At 39.7% G+C, this 14,330-nt stretch overlaps 1 protein-coding gene and 1 long non-coding RNA gene across 4 annotated transcripts in view; both read right to left on the reverse strand.

Moving 5' to 3' along the window:
- LOC129210586 (uncharacterized) overlaps positions 1-14,330 on the reverse strand; it is a 131,424-nt gene that overhangs the window by 48,478 nt on the left and 68,616 nt on the right. The gene's annotated exons all lie outside the window — the stretch shown is intronic.
- Positions 1-14,330, reverse strand: part of CTDSPL2 (CTD small phosphatase like 2) — a 43,877-nt gene that overhangs the window by 28,379 nt on the left and 1,168 nt on the right. Inside the window, exon 1 of one of the 3 annotated variants that reach the window (XM_054836479.1) lies at positions 7,155-7,278. The exons of the other annotated variants lie outside the window; for them this stretch is intronic. The gene's annotated coding sequence lies outside the window, so the exon portion shown is untranslated. Of the gene's footprint in view, positions 1-7,154; positions 7,279-14,330 lie in introns of those variants that run through there. 3 annotated transcript variants of the gene reach the window in all.

Consider the following 14,330-nt stretch of genomic DNA (forward strand, 5'->3'; position numbering starts at 1 on the left):
CCATTTTCCTGAGCCCCCCCCACTAAGTTGTCAGGCTCACCACCCTGTAAATACAGTTGTTATTCCATGGCACAGGTACAGTGTACCTGCAGGAAATAAATTCCTGTGAATGACTCATATTTCTAAATAAGAGCAGGTCTCCATGAAATTTTCAGTTAGGGATGATTTATTTTCCCACCACATACAGTACTACTGTTTTATCTATTTTCCCCAAAACTATTAAAAGAAAAATTAGATGAGGCACATATAATTATAGGGTTTAAGGCTTTTTGATATAGGAAAAAGTTTAAGATGGTAAAAGAACAATAGCGATGAACAATAGGAAGAGATAACTGACAAGAAAAATTAAAATTATAGTGTTGAACGATTTCTACATTTATTTGGCACTCAGTAATAACACTGAATTGCCACCACTGAAAACTATATATTCCAAGCCTGAACACCACAAGAGCTCTAGAGGCTTAAGACAACTGATCACACTTCAGGAGTGTAACTTGGTGAGCGACAGGAATACATTAGGTGTTTTGTTTTTTTTTTCCTTTTGAACTTATTTGGGTTTTTTCCATCTGATCCATTTTTCCAGCATTCCAATGTAATGCCCAGGTCTTTCCCAGGCAGATCAGACATGCTATAAATCCCCTCTGGATCTCACAGGAAATCATGCTCTCCCAACAGCACAGAAGGCGGATGCACAGAGCCAGAGAGGGCTTGCGAGCCTACCTGGCCATCCTCCACAGTGTTGGGAGGGAGACTCTGAGCTTGTCGTAAGAGGTGAGATAGTGAGAGAAGATGAAAGGATGAAACTTGCATCAGCTATGCTGGGATCCTCAACATTTTTTTACACAACAGAGCTTCTGCTGCTATAGATTACATTAACCTCCTATTGTGAACACAGACTATGTTGACACAATACTTTTTCCCTGCTGCCACAGTACCCCTCCCTTCCACGTGACAGAAGGCGGCCAAAAACGCTCCCTTCTCTCAGGGTAACTGTGCCCATACATTAGGTTTTGCCATCATGGAGCTGATGACCAGTGAGTATGAAAAATTCACATTGCAAAACAAAGTGTTTTGCACAAAACCGAAAAATTTTGTGGAATATATCCGGTTTTAACAGCCACAGTATTCTTCCTGCGTTAGTGCCACAGCATTTCTTGAAACAATTTGTTTACACAAAGCCAAGGTGGCAGTACATTTCTTTTACTTTTTAAGATCTTGAGCAAGAGTATCAATGCATGCTGTTTATGTTGTACAGACAGATGGATACGTGACCAAGACACTGAGCTGTGACCTGTCAAATTTAACAGCTGTGACAACTGATGCCCAGGTTGGAACTTGTGAGCTACCAGCGGCGGGTTCAGTGTCCTACTAGCAACCAGCTCAGATAATGCAGCCCACACTGCTGAGAAAGCATGCTCGTTTCTTTCAAATATCAGTGAACACAAGCTGGATCACAGTGGGCAGATCCACAGAAAGAGGAACCAAGAACAAATATTTTCTTCAATTTCCTTTTAAACAAATAATACCAGTCATGTTTCGTCAGCACGTTTACATTACTGTGACATGACCCAGATTTCAAGTGTGAAGAAACATCCCAACAAGAAGATGTGTTGACTGAGCTGCCTGAAGTCCGTTCACATCATACCAGTGATGCTTTCAAGAAATGTAAGATCTTATGCAAGCCTACGAAGAAGTCCAAGTGACCATGGGAAACAGACAAAAGGTTGATAAGCCTGTGCCTGGTGGGGAGAGTGAAATATGGGACAAATGATAACCCTTGTGTAATGAGATACCTGTCTGGACCCACAACAAAGTCAAGGAAAATGACTGACAGATAAAGTCTTTCATCCAGACAGGCCCCAAAGCACTTTACAAACTTCAAGGAAATGCTTTTTGTTAGTTCAAAGGTGTTGAGACTTCTCCCCCCTCAAAGACTCTTGGCCTTTGTTTAACCAACTTCTTCTTCCCTAGAAAATTACTGCAATTTCACGTTATTCCAGCTGATGTGTTTCATATTTTGCAACATACCGTATTACTTGTCACTCAAATTTTCAAGTGTGTTTTTCTGCAACTGCCTCCTATAGAGACAACTAATTAACTAGGAAACCATGATTCAAAGCAGACTGGACCTAGTACCAGTATAGTGTAGGTAAAAGCAAAATAAAAAGACAATGATTTATAAAACCAGCAAAACACACAATGTGTACTATTCAAATGTTGGTGCTCGGTTATGAAATCTGGATAAGTGTATTAAAGAAACCACGAGTTTCATCAAAACAATAGCTAGCAATTATAACTTTCAAAGACGCAATGCAAATGGCACCTCTAAACTTTCCTTGTTTCATTGAAAGCACCTTTTCTTCTCCTCCCTATCTTTCAGGTTACTAAGTCACTTCAATCTGAAATAAAATCATTCCCAAAACCCCTGGGTTTCTGTTCCCTTGATTTAACCATGATTCCTCAGTATGTCTGCCTGGGGTGCACATACATAGTTCTACTCTCCCAAAGCTTAAGCATCTCCCCTAAAATAAACATTTTCTTAGAAAGATTTCACCAAAGAATGAAGGCGTCTTTTTATAATTGGCCTTAGCAGAAAATAAATTTTCTGTGACTTTATTTTTCTGCTCCAGCAATCATATTTCTAGGCACCATTGTTTTGCCACTGCTTTGCTAGCAAGGCTTTGTTTTGATTATACTACATGCATTTGGAACTGAAAGTTTATTCCCTCCTGGCCAAGATATTTTTCTCTTTGCGACTGAGGGTACATGCTTGTAATTAATTCAGTCTTTTCAGTTTGGGTCAGACTACTAACCGACAAAGAAAAACGGAGAGCTGGGTTAATCCTAGAAGAGTTAATCTCAGAACAGAACCCCAAAATCTCTTGCTGAAGAAAGATACTATTTAAAATCTCTGATGTTGCCAAGACAAGAATTTTACATTAGTCATCTTCAGATATTGTGAAGTTCACCAATAGCTGAGAGGTTTTGAAATAAAAGTTTGCAGTGCTTGAGCTTTAGACGAGCGGGTAACAAATTCCACTAGAACCAGCACTGTTCCTGTTGAGATCTGGGAACGGACCAGCTGTCTTTAGACATATTAGGCTCTCTGGACATTTAATCCATGCTGCTAGGCACACAGGGAGCCTATTTTTGGAAGTCATCTCCCTCTTGTTATAACCCGTGGTATAGACAGGTTGCTAAACACTTCCTGAACAGACCTTCCAGGATGTTGACTGACCACAGAAAAATCCTAATGAGTTACTTTTTTTAATTGTTCATCTCATCCATATTAGTTATCTTTTTAATTAAAAAAACCCCAAAACCAAAACCCACAACCAAAAAAAATCAAGAAGATTAATAAGTCCAAGTAAGTCTGTGTTGGACTATGGAAGCCATGGAGTAACTCCTGTGTTTGTTATGACAAACTAATAATTTTTGCAAGGTCTACACAGACAAGAGAGCTGCATTTTGCTTAACTTCACCAGAAAACCTAATCTTACTCTACTTCACCTTAATCTCCCTGTGGGATCAGAACCACAATCACATGTTCCACAGGACTTTGTCAGGTTGCTATCTTTTAAAAGGCTAGATAAGGATTTTGGCTGCTCCTTTGGCCTCAAAAATAGCAGACTATTTTTATTGTAGGATAAAAACTCTTTAAATGATAATATGATTCTTGCTGCCCTGGAAAACATTTTTCCTTGTTGCACTATATAGCTTCAAAACCTTTAAAAATAGTTTAAAGTGTGCTCTCTACCTTGTAAGGGGTTGCTATTATACTCTTCCCACACCTGGTTTTCCTGATTTAAAAATAAAAAATCAACCAACTCTGCTGTTAAAAATGAGGAAAATGCCATCACAGTCAAGATTTTTATCAGTCACTGTCCATACAAATTTTAAACTGAACATTTTCCATTGCATATACATGCTGATTTAAACCTGACTTTTTCATAGCCCATTCTGGCCTATTTCTTGCATGGAAAACTTCATTCTTATAACTTTCAGGCTCTGAGATTAATTTGCTAATCTGTCCATGTACCTAAGTTAAAACTGATCTGAAAATACATGCTCAAGTTTTAACAGCTTTACTAATCTGTGAGTGATATGTTTTTACAGATAACCTTAAAACATAATATTCAGACATTATGAACTGGAATCTCATTCAGTTTCAAAACCTATCTGAAGTAAGTTTCAGGGACCTGTCTGATCCCGTCACAATGAGGCTATTTTACACATTTCATTTTTTTTTCTTCCTATTTTATTTTGGGTGAAAAATCCACAAGAATAAACAAACTTCATTGGCCAGTCAGTGGAAAGTTATAGGAAGTTTCTGGTCAATATTCCAATAATACAAAGTACAGTAAGCACAAGTTACCCACAGCAACAAAAGTTCTGTAAGTCCAAACTGATCTGCATACACACTATACTGTTTCCATTCATCTTTGATTCCACCCTGAATTTCACTTATTTCACAAGCTAATTGCCTCCAATTTAGTCTAACATATCTCTCCCACTTTATAATGGATGAGATGTAATGAAATAATAACTTTATGGCTGTAAAGTAGCAGATATGGCTCTGTAAACAAACAGGCAATTGCTATGTTGAGCGAGAAGATAGTGTTTGTCTAGTGCCTTACTTTGGAGAGTTTATGTTTTGAGAAAAAGGTAGGAGCTATAGAACTATTAATACTGCCATTACATGGGTTTACATTCTTAAGAAGCAGCATGCAAAGCCAGCTAGTATTTTAGTATGCCTGCAACCTGAGAGACTTTTTGAGTCAGAAAAAAGGGAGGTTGTACATCTGTATCACAGGGCAGGGATTCATATGCTACACTAGTAAATCTGAATGGAATAGAGGCGGCTAAAGTCCACTAATCTGCACATTCCACCCATATATCTGTAGCTATATATTTTAAAACAGAGAAAACCGCAAGAACAAAAAGTGTTGCTATCACCTGTGAGCTTACATGGTTGTTGGATTCTTTTCAAATCATTCCCCAATCTTAGGAGTAAACCTCTCCATCAGGAATCTCACAGAATAAGAAAGGGCCATGCCATGTTCCAGAGCAATACAAGTCTTAGAATCATGGAATCCCAGAGTGGTTTGAGGTGGAAGGGACCTCAAAGCCCATCCAGTTCCAACCCCCTGCCATGGGCAGGGACACCCTCCACTAGCCCAGGTTGCCCAAAGCCCCATCCAACCTGGTCTTGAACACTGCCAGGGAGCCAGGGGCAGCCACAGCTTCTCTGGGCAACCTGTGCCAGGGCCTCAGCACCCTCACAGGGAAGGATTTCTGCCTCACATCTCATCTCCATCTCCCCTCCTGCAGCTTCAGGCCATTCCCCTTGTCCTGTCACTCCCTGCCCTTGTAAACAGTCCCTCATCTTGACGGTGGTTAATTTATTACATTACAAAGCAGTTACATTATAATTTGGGAGTATTTTCCAGGTACTGACAGTGGTTAATTTATTACATTACAAAGCAGTTACATTATAATTTGGGAGAATTTTCCAGGTACTGAGGAGACCTAATTTAACTTAAATACCAAACTTAATGCGAGTTAACTTAAATACCAAACAAATACTTGGAAGAAAGTTAGTTGTCACCTTTGTGCCTTCAATATATATGACAAAGCACACAACACTTTTCACTAGAAGCACTGAAGAAACAATTTAACAAAATCATGGACGAGTATTCTCAATACTTACAAATGCTTTAATGAAGACAGAAGGACTGCTTTCTAATTTCCATACCTCCTTCCTCTACATCCCTTCCAGCTCAGGAGATACTTTTTCATTGTGCATTATGACCAAGGGCAGGGGTGCAGGAGGAGAGGGAAAGAAAAGGCAGGCTATAGTTCAGTGATGTTTTCTCCGACAGTAAAGTCAATTTAAGGAGCTATTCATTCCTCCACTGACTGTGCCGTTTGCTGCCTTTCAGCATGTAGTTGCAAGACAGTAGTTTTTGCCAAGCAGCTGGCACAGGGAGTTCCAGCCTCCCCTTCTCCGGCACAGCTCACTCTCACTCCCATGATAGAGTTTGCTGCTCTGGCAGCCCGGGGCTCCATGACAGCCCAAGCCAATCTAATTGCCATCATACTCCTGCACCCTCCCTGAGGCAGCTTTGGCACTTGGCTAACCCACCATTTAGCCATAGTTTTAGGCCAGCTTAGTAAACTGAAATGTTTCAACACAGAATGACAGGAACAAGGGGTGGAATAAAAACATACAACTCCTGGCAGGTGAAAGGACAGCTATAGTAGTAAACCAGCAAGCCCAGGACATAGGGTGAAAGCACTGTACCATGATCATCCATGTGTAACTACATAACACAACTGTTCAGCTGTCAGCATGCTCTCTGGCACAGTCCCGGATGGCAGCAATGGCACTGTGCTCTCCTGGATGCTGCTCAGGAACAGCCCAAAGCTATACATGGGAGAGCACTGTTCCCTACAGGCAGGGCAGAGGAGGTCACCCCAGTTTGGAGGAAGGAGCTTAGCTGGGAGGCTGCAACCTGTGTCACACCACTTGCCCTCAAGGCCAAGGAACACATCCTGGCCCACTCACTGGTCAGTGGGACTGCAGCAGCCAAGGGACTCTTCTAAGCTGTGGTGGAACCACAGCTGCTCCAGTATCAACTGTAAGGCTGGAGGTTTTTTTGTTGATGTGATCACCAAAACTATTCGGGTTTAAAATTTTCCTTTGTTATTTTAACAAAGACCATCCAGTCACAAATTTTTAAAGCAACAGTATTTTATGTCATGCATTTCATTTGCTTATTGTAGTCTTTGAAGGGCTGTATTCTTTAGCTTAAACATTGATAAGCTTTTTCTATTAAGTTGCTTTTTTTACAGCCTGGTTTCTAGACAAAATAAGGCTTATACAATTGCACCGTCCATAACTGTCTGTGTGTCTGTCAGTCCTCCCCTGGTAAATGTGGAACCCACTGATCAATATCAATCCAATTTCACAGTGGGAGAGAAATTTCAGACATACTAACTTCCTACAAGTTTTCTGACAATCAAGAGCCTTGTAAGTAAGACAGACCCTTTTAGCATCCCCAATTAGCGAAAGATGGCCACAGCCCAGCCCTTACCCCACATCCGCTCTGGCTACACAAACATACTCCACCTTGTCTCCTTTCCTAGCCTACCTCAGGGAAAAAGGTCAGCTCCTCAGCAGAGACAGGGCAGTGAATGAACAACCGTGCGTTCTGCTTCCAGCTCAGCAAACCCAGCGCTGGCACTCCAGCAGGAGGGAGAGCAAAGAGGAGGTTCTCTGGCTGGAGGTGGGGACACCTGAAATACTGAGGAGAGAGAGCCTGGAGGTAATACAGGAGATGAGAGGGCTGGAAGGCACAAACGAATACAAGTTTGTGGGAAAACAGACCTTATCAATTCTGTTGTTCAAGAAACAACATATAACTAACTGGATTATTTTAGCTTGTGCTCATGATTATCTCATTAAGAAGAATCCTCATTTATGACACTTATAACATGACAATAAAATAACTCAGAAACAGAGTTTGAAGAAAAATGCTAAGCACACCATTCATGTAAATGGTTAACATCTTTTGTCCCTGAGCACTACAGTGGATCAAAACTCCTACAGAGTAATATTTTAAAACCTGCACATTAAAGTGGGGGGACAAAAAAAATCATTCTCTCCTCATCCTTTCTGTATCATGTATGTTATAAAACAGAACTTAGTTTTCTAAACTCTCTTTGAGCACAGAAGATCAACAGTGTCCACACAGATTAAACAACCATCTATTGCAAACCAAGTTAATTCAGCAGACTTTGTGCAGAAGCAGATGAGGAGCATCCACACAGCCACAGGGAAAAGAGCAGAGCTAAGCTATGGAACTCAACAGGTGAAAAAGCATCCGTACAGACTTCATCTGATTTGCTTCTATCCTCTGATGGTTGACTGAAGGCTCTTAACCCTCTTCTACAGCCTTTTCACATCAGATTTGTCCTTTCTTCTATCAGCTGCCCTATGCTTCTCATTCCTTTTGCAAGGAACTTAACACAAACAAAAACTTTAGAAGTGGCATAGCATCTTCTGCCTTCTGATAAGGCACAATGTTGTTTAACATAAATCTGCACCTTTTTTTTTTTTCATTTGGATTTGGTGTGAGCTTTTGAACAGATCTTATCATCCCATTTGTAGTGCTTCAGTTCCCATAACAAAGCAGTCTCAGAGCATACCAACCAGAGTTGTCTGACTGAAACTAAACTGGAAGATACACTTCAACCACTAAAGGACATGGGACCAGACCAAGCTAAAACCTTCAAAAATGCAAACAACATGGGCATCGAGTCCTCAACACCAGCAGACTCATAGGTCTGCTCCTATTGCACCACCCTATTTGACAATGCAGATGCAGACTGACAACACTCTGAGTAAGCTGATATAACAGCAGTGCATTTATCAGCATAGTTACTTTAAAAAATAAAAATAAACCATCAAACAAACAAACAAAGCCCTCTACCCTAGTAATTCTGACAAAATATCAGCTATCTGCAAATGCAGGCACAGAGCCTTTCACACTCCCAGCAACAAAGTAAATGGCAGATTAACAGCTACACATACTCCTCTAACCTCACAGCACCTACACTAGAAGGGAACAGAAAATGCATAAAGAGGAGAAATAGCAAAGACCATCTTCTTGAAATAACTTTTTAATTTTGAAAGCACGGACCACTGGTGACAAATGTTTATTTTCTAATCTTAAACTAATTTATGGTTTGGAACCTTATTATGTTAATTGACTCAGGACATTTTTATATTCACTATTAATCTTTGAGATTGAACATTATCAAACATTTTCCAGGTATATAATAAACCAATCTACTATCAAAACAGAATTATCTTCAAATAAGTCTGACAGGGTAATTAAGCATGACACCTCTTCACCTGAAACTATCTATAGAGCCCACTTTTCCAACTGAGCTCTCAGAGACTTTCTCTTAAGAGTGCTAGTAAGCTTTCTAGTCCCTAAACAACACAAAACTAAGGAACTCTAAATCCAGCAATTACAGTTGTTTAAGAATATCACTTTAGCTACATTCAAGTCTTCAAAAGTTTCTTCCAAATGTTCATTTTTAAGAACATAAATTAAAAGTACCAAGATTACACTGTCTTGGTTTTTTTCTTTCATACTCATCGGTTCTGTCTTGATAAGCAAAATAAACAAGCTTTTCCACGAATATTTAAATTGATTAAGTTATAACTGCTTGGTCTTGACAAGAGTTTAAGGTGTCAAATAAATTGAGCTATGTAATTCAGCCAAATATACTGTATTTAAATCTACCATATACAAAGCCCGTAAGTACCTTTAATGATATTGTAGATATTTCTGCTATTTATAAATTACCTCCTTCTCGTATACTTTTTTCCCCTCTGAAAACAAACCTTGAAACTTCAGTTCACACTACGCTTTGCTTTGGCAAACACAGAAACAACGTAACTGTTGCCTGTGTTGCTACTAATAACTAGCTTTCTCCTACCCTCTTTATTTATTTAACTTCTGACAGACATTCTTCTTCATCGCTTCACAGACGTGCGCACAGCTACACACCACAGACAAGAGGCACAGGACTACAGGACAAGCAGCATGTCACAGTTAGCCATATTCAAAAGAGAATGAACTCAGCCCTCACCTATAGGATTTATCTCCCTCCCAGGTAATGGATTTGAATCAGGTGACCAGGCATCACGCGAGAGCCCAAAGGCATTATTTCATATAAAAGGAAGCCTGCTGCACCTAAATGAGCTCCCCTAGGACAGTAAAATGAGAGAAGTTCCTGGGAAAGGGAGAAAAGAGACACAACTCAGATAGTGTTATCTCATATGAAAAGGGGATTGGAAAATGAAGCGAGGACAAAGGAGACTATAGAACCTCGCTGTTACCTTGAGTCAGCCCACTCCTTCCTGAAACAGTGAATGCTTCAAAAACACCAGCTATGAGATGTAAACTACAACTGATGAAGGAAAATCCCACCACAGGGGGTAAGAAATAAATATATCTGTGTTAGACTCTCTGCTCCAGCACCTTCAGCCCCTCTATACTAAGCTGAAGATCCCGAGTACCCTTGAAGCTCTATCTAGACTACAGAAATCTATGTTAGACTGCATCTAAACCAGAAGCTTTACCAGTACAATACTACCTGTTAGAAATGTGAAAGGAAGGGGGAACTACTGTTTTTCCCTAGTTGAATATAGCTAGGATAACAAGCCTCTTATAAGAGCAAAAGCAACTTGTGCTGGCAAAAGGAACCCCTTTGTGTAGGGGTTTTACCGCTAACTAGGCTGGTATTGCTGTGCCAGTGAAGTCCTTATGGTATAGTCTAATCCTTAGATTGAATTACCTACCGTTCCTCTAATTAACACCTCCTAAAATATAGGGTGAATCAAAGCAGTCGTGTTTTAGAATGGCCTAAAGTAAACTGAGTTATGATTTAGACTGAATCAGTGCAGCTAAAGCTAAATTGCTTAGAACAACTACTCTGATTTGATCCCAGTTCCTGTAAATTTATTAACTTAAATTAGTTATTCCTAAACACAGCCTAAATAAGGACAGGTTCCTTTTCTTTCATATGATGCTTCAAGGATGCTAACATGCCCTACAGTATCACCTTCCTAGCCTTACTCTGCTGGTAATGACACTCCTGCTGTGTTGCCACTGTGTGTGTTTATATATCTAAAATAATTTATTTACAGGTAAATTCTAATCCAAATGTTTTAGAGTCTTAGATTTTTTTTCTCCTACTTACACTTGGTATATTGGCAATGAATAGTAAGATATATTTTTTAGCATTGTGCTACTTTAAGTAAGTATGCATAGCTGATTTTCCAGGTGCTGTGGAGTTAACAGGTCCTTTTAGTCACATTTATTTTCATCATAATGTTATACTTAAAGTTACACTGCTACAATAAATATTATTAATTCAAAACTGAAAGCATATTATGCCTTCCAACTAGATCCCTCACCCAGCAAAAAGAAATTCCTAATTCAGGCAGGAGTTAGGTCTGTTACGGATAACTTCAATTTCCATCAGCTCTTTTACAGGCAACTCTGGCATCCACATCACTTGGTGGACAGAGCATCCTCACCAGATCTAATGCAACAGATAGGCGGCTCCTAAATGTCGGGTTTAGAGTTATTTTTAGCTGAATGCATAGAAATCTGATTGATGGGGCTGGACTCTCATAAAACTTTCGCCATGGGGAGCTGTATTTTCTATGTCACAATACAGCTGAGATCAATGCCGCTGCTGAGTTAATGCTGTCCACCAGCAGACGCGCATTTCCTTCCTGGTGGCTTGTCCACAGATCTCAGCGTTACCCTAAATACTAACCCATCAGATAGGGAAACTGATGCAACAAAGGACATATGTCAATCACACATTGGACAGTGTTGGCAAAGGTGAAAATACACTTCAGGCTGATACTCAACTCGTTATTGTCTTATACCAGACTGTCCTGCCAAGTGTTTTCCTTGGATCACAAGGTGTGATGAAAGAACTTCTTATTTTCCGTAGTTAAGAGGACGTTAATCAAAGTAATTACTGAAACTGATCTGATTGGGAAGTAATCTATTTAGAAAAAGTTAAGACTGCCAACTGGGAAGCTACTATCCAACCTCGGAAACAGATTGCTTTAGATGTGGATGATTTCACACTTAATTTTTCAAGTGCTATTGAAAATGTCTTCACCTGTGAATATAAAATATTACTTTTCTAAAATACTAAATAATGGCCATCTAGGCAACTCAACATGTAAACAACATGTTATACTGGCTTTCAAGTATCTCAGTGTATGAGTTTCTCCTCCTAGCAATCAAAAGAGACACACTGCGCCGCAACTAACACTGCACTTCAGCAAATTAACCCATGTTTAAAGTACTCTGTAGGGCCTGATGCTGTCAAAATCCCTGCCTGAGATAGCTACTTTTTTTAAACAAGCTTGTAAAGAGCTTACTGTTCCCTTACAGGATCAGAGCAGCATGATTCAATTTAAATAGTCTGCCCCCTAAAAATCGTAATCCATTATGAATTTGATTAATCAACTATGCACTTATGGTGCATATTTGCATTTTTTGAAGACTTAACTGGGATGCACAAACATCAAATGAACTTTTCATATACAATAGATGAAAAACAATCTGCCATTTAAAATGTACAAGAGATTGGGGCCAACACTTTAGTGGTAACGTAAGCTGCCAGCAAATGAAAGAATTTCATCCAGACTTAGTCCTTTACTTTCTGGGCTAGTAAGAGTAAGAACCATCATATCTGATCCACTCACAGTAATGAATCAGAAAGGCACTTGTCTGAGAGGAATGCTCCTGAGAAATATGGAATAAGGATGCAGTCATGGGCAGGGGGGTGGGTGTGATACACATAGGACAACAGCCTTTAAAAGTCCTGTGCTGACATTATCAAAGTCCAAAAGCCACGATACATAGGAATTGGCTCCCCTAGGGAGACCAGGCTGAAACCACATGGACAGGGAAGAACTTGTACAGGGTTTGAACAGGGAAAAGCTGCAAACCCATAAACTGGAAAAGGCAATTTCGGAGGTACACAGTTATCCTGGCTTCAGCTGTGATCTTGAAATTATCATGACGATGTTCTGGAACTTCCAGTTACTCCTTCAAAAGGGCATTAAGTCTCAAGCTTCTGTCAGAGTATATATATGTCTAGAAATGCACATTAAATGTGAATTTCTGCCAAATTCCAGTCCTACTTGACACATCCCGCCTTTACAGACTCACAGAATGGTTGAGGTCGGAAGGGAACTCTGGAGGTCATCTTGTCCAACCCCCCTGCTCAAGCTTTTCTTAAAGCTCTTGTCAAAATAGTTCAGTTTGACTTTCAGTATTGGTTCTTAGAAAAATGTACAAGTATTCCAAGTTATTACTCCACTTACACCTATGAAAAAGTTTCTTCCATGGGAATAAATATTTGCACAGAAAACTGTCAGAAGAGAAAACATGATTCTTAAAGTCTTCTGCAAATACTATTTCTGTTGGTGTCAACCTCAGCAGCATTACAAGTGATCAAAGAAAATAAAAGCCAATACAGTATGGAAAAACTTTGTAAGATGAAGACTAAGTTTCCTTTTGAATTCAGTAGACTTTAACTGCTTAATGCTATTCAGCCTGCAATAGTGTCACGTCAGTGTGTTGGGGAATCAACACAGTGGAAGGAAGTTATCAACACTTGTGGTGGAAGTCTGAAGATGGAAAACTACCTTTAAGTTATGAAAATGCATGTAGAGCTCCAGCATATGTGGAATGTTTACATCTTTAGAAAAATGATCTAACTGTGCCATTAAATGTCTGGGACAGACTCACAAGAGAATTTTTTCTTTAATGAAAGAACTTTCTCAGATGAAACAGGAATGTCAGCTTTAGTGCATACTCCACTGACTGGAACAGGATCAAGTCTTAACTAAGCTCCACACAATGTTTTCAGGGGAAAACTGGAGAATGTTGTATGGAATTTAAGTCGGGATTTGGCTTGCATCCTAGAACATATATCTTGTTATGAAAACTGCTGAAACACTTTTAAGTGGGCAAGCCACAAGTGTCCTTGGAGCTATCCAGTCAACTGGAAGTCACACAGACAAAACCTAAAGTAGAAAAGCTTGAAACTGGAAGGGGGGGGGGTGGTGGGGTGGTGAGGGAGGGGCAAATAATCTTGGAATCATATCTGTTATATAGAACTGTTCGCTTGTGCCTACAGCATGAAGTAGTTACAACTTGTTTTCTGCTATTGTCACAGATCCAATATGTTACTCTAGCTAAATCATAATCTCTTCCTGCCTCAGTTCATCCATGTGTAAACCTGGTTCGCTAACTCTTACCTTAATGTGTCATGGGGCTTAATTAATAACACTTAGGTCTTTTAAGCCCTCTACAAACATTAACTACTTCTTGTAACAACTCTCTGAGGTATTATTATCCCTGTTTTACTGATGGAGAAATGGCAAAAGAGGTTGTGACTCGCCCAAGGCAACAGAGTAATAGTTAGAGATCCTCTTCATGGACTAGCATATTGTAACAGTGGAAACTTATCAAGAACGGCAAAGTCAATAATTAGAATCTCAAAATTACTTTTAAAAGTGCACCACAAGCAACCGGAAGACTATGAAAAACCCCTACCAGAAACATTAGGCTTGGGATCAGAACAAGTGCTACAATTATCATCGCAGAGAAAGAAATATCTTAGGCAGACCTAGGCTAGAGCTCACCAAAACAGTCACAAAGAAATAGTAAGACCTGTCCTCTTGTGTGCGCCTAAGTGCCATAAAATTGAGC

The sequence above is a fragment of the Grus americana genome, chromosome 10, assembly GCF_028858705.1.
Source record: "Grus americana isolate bGruAme1 chromosome 10, bGruAme1.mat, whole genome shotgun sequence".
Lineage (NCBI taxonomy): Eukaryota > Metazoa > Chordata > Aves > Gruiformes > Gruidae > Grus > Grus americana.